The following is an 8,174-nucleotide window of genomic DNA, read 5'->3' on the forward strand; positions in this document are numbered from 1 at the left end:
ATTTTTCTTTTGACCTTCTCTCTCCTTGAGGAAAATAGTTATTGGTTACAAACTTTGAATGTTGATCTATTTTCATTTGCTTTATGTTATAAAAAAAGTTACACTGTAGTGATTTTATATATATATATATATATATATATATATATATATATATATATATATATACACAGTGCCCTCCATAATTATTGGCACTGTATATATATACATATATATATATATATATATATATATATATATATATATATATATATATATATATATATATATATACAGTGCCCTCCATAATTATTGGCACCCCTGGTTAAGGTGTGTTCTTTAGCTTCTTTTTTCACGATGGAAAAAAGAGTAAAATCCAACCTTTAACTCAAGTGAATTTATTCAGTAGGAAAAAAATCCCACATTAAGAAATAATTGTTTAACATCAAATCATGTGTGCCACAATTATTGGCACCCCTGATGTTAATACTTTGTACAACCCCCTTTTGCCAACAAAACAGCACCTAATCTTCTCTTCTAATGTTTCACAAGATGGGAGAATACAGATTGAGGGATCTTTGACCATTCCTCTTTGCACAATCTCTCTAAATCATCCAGTGACCTGGGTCCTCTCCTCTGCACTCTCCTCTTTAGCTCACCCCACAGGTTTTCAATGGGGTTGAGGTCTGGGGACTGAGATGGCCATGGGAGGAGCTTGATTCTGTGTGTGGTGAACCATTTCTGTGTAGATTTGGCCATATGTTTTGGGTCATTATCTTGCTGAAAGACCCAGTGATGACCCATCTTCAGCTTTTGGGCAGAAGCCACCAGATTTTGTTTTAAAATGTCCTGGTATTTCAAAGCATTCATGATGCCATGCACCCTAACAAGGTTCCCAGGGCCTTTGGAAGAGAAACAGGCCCACAGCATCACTGATCCTCCCCCATATTTCACAGTGGGCATGAGGTGCTTTTCTGCATACTCAGCTCTTGTGTTATGTCAGACCCACTTAGAGCATTTGTTGCCAAAAAGCTCGATCTTAGTTTCATCTGACCAAAGCACACGGCCCCAGTTGAAGTTCCAGTACTGCTTAGCAAACTCCAGACGTTTGCGTTTATGATTGTGAGTGAGAAAAGTTTTTTTCCGTGCATGCCTCCCAAACAGCTTGTTGGCATGCAGATAGCGCCTGATGGTTGTTTTGGAGACTTTGTGACCCCAAGAAGCTATCATTTGTTGCAATTCTGTAACAGTGAGCTTTGGAGAGCTTTTTATTTCTCTTATCATCCTCCTCACTGTGCGTGGTGGCATAAACTTGCATCCTCGTCCAGGCTTGTTTACCACTGTTCCAGTTGTTTTAAACTTCTTAATAATTCCTCTGACAGTAGATATGGACAGGTGGAGGTGAGTGGCTATTTTCTTGTAGCCATTGCCTGACTTGTGGAGGTCAACACACATCTGCCTTACTTGAATGGTATGTTCCTTTGTCTTTCCCATGTTGAAGAGAAATGGCCTCTGTGTCACATCATATTTATACCCCAGGGAAAAAGGAAGTTGTGAATTACTAACTAAATGTTCTTACATACTCTGATCAACTTCGTAAACTACTGTAGAATTGACAGAAATACTTTAATTACATTTATTTCCTAAGAAATGTTAGGGGTGCCAATAATTGTGGAACAGGTGATTTTATGAAGAATAATTATTCCTTAGTCATTTTTTTTTCCTCTTAAAATTCACTTGAGTTAAAGGTTGGATTTTACTATTTTTTCCATCGTGGTTCTATATTATTTAGAAAAAAACTCAATTTATTAGAAGCTAAAGAACACATCTTAACCAGGGGTGCCAATAATTATGGAGGGCACTGTATATATATATGTATATATATATATTAGACATTTTGCTAAAGCAACCAACTTTAGCATAGCACAGTTAATTGTCCTGGCTATCATGTTAGTTATTAACATTTTTGTTTATCATGTTTTTTCAAAATAATTGACAAGATAATTAGACTGTAATTTGCAAAGTAAGTGTGTGAAACAAAAAATCAAGACCAACAATGCACCAAAACAACCAGTGAACCAGTGACAGGGTCATGGGCCTCTAAGGCTCATTGATGTGATCCATGAAGGCCTCACCTCACAACTTGCAGGACATTTATTAGGTACTGGTATTACTGTTATGGCTGACCAGTGTAAGTTTGCACTGAGAAAAGCCTTGGCCTAAAAGGTTTTTACCTAAGGCTACCACAGACTAACTTAGATAATAGCTAACAGTTAACAGTGTAGCAAATGCCTGAGGGTGTGTGGGAAGTGAAATCAGAATGAGGATGCAAGATGGGTTTCACACCAGTAGTGTGTGTGTGTCTGTGTGGAGGTGCAGGTTAAACTATTTTAGCTCACTGAAGCATTCAACTGAACTGGAAACACACACACACACACACACATTCTCAGGATACTAATGTGTTTTAAATAAACAACATAGAGAGAGAGAGAGAGAGAGAGAGAGAGAGATAGCGAGGGTCTCTCAAGTAAACATTGGACTCTATTCATAGGAAGCTGAGTCACACCTGAAACCAGACACACACACACACACACACACACACACACACACACACACATACACACACAAAGAAGGTTTAAAATTCTATCCTAAAATTTTTTTGCACCTCTGTGTGAGGATCCTGACAGGTGTGAGGTCAGAGGTCAGAGGGAGTGAAGCTATTCCAGGCCGACCTACAAGAGCATTTTCATCTTTAAATGGAACCAAATTCCAGCAGTACAGTAACACACACACACACACACACACACACACACACACATACACACACGCAGAGCTGTCAGTCAGGAACGGTGGCCCAATGTGTAATAATCGAAGGACGGCTGAAGCCCAGCCCCCTCTGATCTGACCTGCTGTAAACCCCCATAACCTCCTGACTCATGGACTTGTAGAGTGGTGGACTCTGCTCCTCCCACACTACACACTTCTGTCCTGTCATCACGTCATGCCTGCTGGGCCGCAGAGCAGAGCACAGGTATGCAGTGTTCTCCAGTTCCTGCGGTGTAATCTTGACTGATGTAAATAAACAGTTCGAGCAGAACAAAAGCAGCTCAAACTGCTTCTGAACTTCTTCACCACTGCAGCTTCCAGCAGCTATTAGCACCAGAACCACAAGACTGAAATCAGCCTCTTTAACAACTTTTATTATACCTACAAACACACGTGCTTACATACCAACACTACATAGCAGCATCCTATTAACCACCTAAGATACCATAGCATCCATCTAGCAACACATTCAAAACCTTGGATACCTTAGTAACTGCAGAGCGACATACTATCAACCCAACAGAGATACTCAAGCAAGAACCTAGCAACCAGCTACAGGAATGCCATATCAACTGCATAGCAACACCATATAAACGACCTGAAATACCTTAGCAACAAACTATGACAGCCACTTTGCAAACACAATGCATCTTATTTACAGGATTGGCTATTTCCTAATTTACACTGCAGTGTAGAGCTGAGCGATATGACATTTTAAAGATATTTTATCACAATACACGATATATATCACAATATTTCATATATGCACAACGTACCAGCAGCGTAAAATATAAAACAATGATATCCAAATACTCTCCCATTCTGAGTACCGTGATTGTTACTCAAAATATGCTGCACGCCATTTAATTAAATAAGACAATATCCGCGATACACTCATAAAAGCATATTGTGTACCACGCTAACAAAATTCATCACGATATGATAAAATATTGTCATATTGCCCAGCTCTACTGCAGTGGCAATAATTAACTATCATGAATGGTTTTGGAACTATGGTAATACCAGTGTGTGCAGAGTGCACTCTGGTGGAGAAACTTAGCAGATGCACACACACACACACACACACACACACACAGTCAGGACATTTTACAGTACAACAACTTCTATTTTTGTATTCCAACCAAAAATGCTGAGGCCAGAGCGCAGGGTGAGCCATGCTATAGTGCTATCTAGCAACCATAAAACTATTATGTACACAAGGTTAGGGCCACAAAAATCAAAACATTTTTTTGGCTGGCAAATGAAGTGTTTTTACTTGGATAGTGGATCTAATGTAATAGTCAATAATAATCATCTCCTGCTTTCCTGACAGCTCTGTATAGTGTATACTAAGTTGTGGCTACACCTGAGCTAGTTTGACCAAGATTCAGACAAGCCCAATGGATCACTTTGTACAATCAATCAAAATGTAATTATGTTTAAAACCTGTTAGTATTTTGAAGCAAGCATTGGTTTCAATGGCTGTGTGGCAGCTTGGGGCAGAGGGAAGACCAGGATGGCTTAAAGGAGCATTAAGATTCAAGAAACACAACCTCTAGCAGTTAGGAAGCGGTAACCACAACAGTAGGCTCTGCTACACCTGAATTCACCCCCATCCAGTGTCTTTTGTAAATAATGGAAACATTCAGATTATATCAACCTTGCATTTAAACTGCTTTAAACCAGTGCAATAGTGTAAATAGTACCACTGTGAGGGATGACGCACCTACGTTTTTCACACCTGTGCAATGTGACGTGACAATAAACTTGATTTGATTTAGTCTGATTTGCTATGCACTGGATTGACTAGCATCTTACCACTGAAGACTCACATTTTGCACCATGAAAGTACATTTCAGTAAGATTTGCTACAATTAAAATGAAAGTTTTTAGTAAAAGACCTGTATTCACACATATGTATTTATGCACATATTTGAGCAAAATGCTTACTCATAAAAAATGTATAACTGAGGTTAATATGGGCAGTTTATTGTTGATTATTCAGTGCCAGATTGCTATCTGGGTTATTGTGCATTCAGCGGGCACACCATGCTGATGTGATATCTTCTTTTTTTTTATTGGATTTTGGTCGTGACGTCACATGGAAACGTTGGCCACAAAGATGACGTCAATGTAAAGTTTAAATGCGACTTGAATTGTATTCGTTTTAATATGTTGTTGTTGGCCAAGAAGATTGTGAAGGACCCCAGTCATCCCAACAATGGACTGTTCTCTCTGTTGCCCTCGGGGAAACGCTTAAGAACCCTGAAGGCTAACACAGAGAGAATGAGGAGGAGCTTCTTTCCACAAGCCATCCGTGCCTTGAATGGGGACAGGGACTTAGGACACTAAATCAAAGTATCTACATACACAAACTGGACCCTCACTCACTACAATACACAACCATGGCTCACGGAAAACACACTACGGACAACACTGAAAATATTTCTTTTAACTCACACATACACTCACATACAGATAAATATGTACATATGTATATGTATGTATATATATACACACACACACACACACACAGACACGCACTATTTCATCTCTGTATATATATTTGTATATTTGTATTCTGTATTTTTTTTTGCTTATATTTCTATATTTTCATATTTTTATATTCTATTCTTTAACTTAAATGTAACTTATTCTATTTTTATTTTCTTCATTTTTATTTTATTTTTCTTTTGCACTTTTGCACTTTACTTCATTAAGTTAAGGTTTAGTTAAGTTTAAATGTAGATTTTCATTGTATAGCTTGATGTGGGCAGACTGTCAAAAAAAGCATTTCACTGCAAGTTATACTGTGTATGACTATGTATGTGACAAATAAAATTTGATTTGAATTTGATTTGATTTGATTTGTTAGTACTGTTAATGATGGTTAGGGTTGCAAACAAAAGTTTGAAGGAAAATTTTTATTATATATATATATATATATATATATATAAACAATTATTAGTATATTGTAACATTGTTATCCACTTTCCAGACACTGCTGTGCCACTCGCATTTTAAAGTGTCTCCATTCCCTCATTTATAACCACGATGGCAGATCTCATCTTAGATCTGTAAAGCATACACACCACCAAGCAGTGGGTGAAATGAGTTGAATATCAGCAATTCTACAGCGCGGTGTTCACGCGCCGCAGTCACAGCTTTTGAATTTAAAGCGCTCGCGAGTTCAGTTCTGAGGTGAACCGTTGATTTCAGTCCAGGAGCGGTTGTCCCCCGGACGATTTGCCCTGCTTTTGCTTTTGTTCAGGTAAGAGCACTATGTACAACTAGCTAAATGTACGATGAAGAGTCATATTTTATCTATAACTTCTGGAAATTTAATAGGCAGTTGATTTTGTATTTTGAAGGAAACTTTTTTTTTTTTTTTTTACCGACTGTCCATGTTAGCTAGCGCTAGCTAATGTCAACCAACCTTAAACGTTGGTGTTCGTGTTCGTGTTCACTCTCAGACTCAAAAACCTTCAGACTGACTGAACTCATGCATTCAACAAAATCACCTGCAGGTTTTAAGTTTACTTTATTTCACATATATCACATCCAATTTACAGACAGTGGCTTGCGAGAGAAGCACAAACAAACAAACAAACAAACAAACGATAAACAAAAAGCCACACACACACACACAATACTGAACACAGCATTATCATCCAAATATATGTGTGTGAGGCAGTCTTGGTGGAATAAGACACAGAAAGAGCTGTGTGTATGTGCACAAAGTAATAAAAATATAAAAAAAACAGCCACAGTCACTGAACATTAAAAAAGAAAAAGAAAATACAAAATAAAACAGATCAAGGCATAAATCAAGGTTTCCCAAAATCATCTAGCTAATAGTATTAAGATTACATTAACAGGAGGAGAGTGAGTGTTCAGATTAATACACACTCAGGGATCATTTTGAAAAAAAGAGAATCAAACAAACATGATGAAACTTGATCAGTGACCCGAATGCAGTCGATCAGCCAAGACATGTTTGGTATCTGATGTGTGCTTCTTTAGTTTACAACGGGAGACGCTAAGCTAACTAACTTAGACTGTCAAGAGTTTCACTTCCATAAACACCCCCCCCCCCCCGCCCCCCAAAATCTTCATTTACATGCTTCTAAATTCTAATGAAAAGCTAAATTCAGTAAACCAGCATGGACGTCACACCATGTTCTAACTACATTGAAGTGCCAAGTGAAGTGACGTGAAGGTCAGACATAAGATTGGTGACAGTCCCCTGTTTTTTTTTGTGGTTTTGTTTTTAAAGCGTTAGCTTAACATCTGGTGTTGTGAACTAAAGAAGCGCAAATCAGATATCAAATATGTCCTGTCTAATCGGCTGCATCTGGGGTCAGTGAATATTCATGTCACTCTGAACTGTGATTTAAAGAATCATCTTTGTGCTGAGAAGTTTTTGGGAAACCCAGCCCTGATTAATAATGCTGATGTAATGATTCTTCGTTAATTAACATGGCACATTATTCTGACATCGTTAAACATTCACATGTCCCGTTTAGAACCAACACTAATCCTAGAGTTCAGTACAATTTTACAACAGAATTCGTTTTTTTGGCCCATTAAGGTCCTTTACATATTCTATTTACATAGTTCTTAAATTTAATGAGATAAAGATTCTCACTGTGGAGCTGCATCACTGTGTTAACACTTTGTGTTTGTGTGTGCAATAAATCACTGTATTCAGTACAAGTCACATACACACACACACACACACACATACGTGTGCGTTCTCAGTTCCACTTTGGAATGGCGTTCATAATGCATCCGGAAAATATCTGTTTCCCATCCCTGATCTAAATGGACCTTTAAGAGGTTCCTCACTTACTTGTAACAATAAACTATCTTTAATAATACTATAATATGTAAGAATAATAATAATCTGTAATAGATGCTGCTGTATATGTTCTGTGTGTGGAAGCACTTTATATTTCTCAAAGATTCAGATACACATTAATATTCCCTTATTCATTAGATGCTGCAGCAATAATAACATTTATTAGCACATTTCCCTTTATATGTTCTAAAATGTACAAAGCTGTGACCTACACACGTTACATTACAGAGAAAAGCAAAGAGGTCAGATTCTGTGTGTCCACACAAACTCCATGCTTCTGTCTCATTCAAAAAGAAAGAAGATGCAGCAAAAACAATCCATAAATCAAAGAACAAATTCAGGTGCATCCTGTGCCAGAAACATTGTAGCGTCTAACTAGATTCCACTACGCCCCTGGAAAGCTTTAGCAACCAACCAAGTTTCACTACACTCCAGGAAAGCTATAGCAACCACTTAGGTCCCACATCACTCCAGGAAAACCAGCAACCAGTGACATTCCATTATATCCCGG

The sequence above is a fragment of the Salminus brasiliensis genome, chromosome 1 (assembly GCF_030463535.1).
Source record: "Salminus brasiliensis chromosome 1, fSalBra1.hap2, whole genome shotgun sequence".
In the NCBI taxonomy this organism is placed as follows: Eukaryota; Metazoa; Chordata; class Actinopteri; order Characiformes; family Bryconidae; genus Salminus; species Salminus brasiliensis.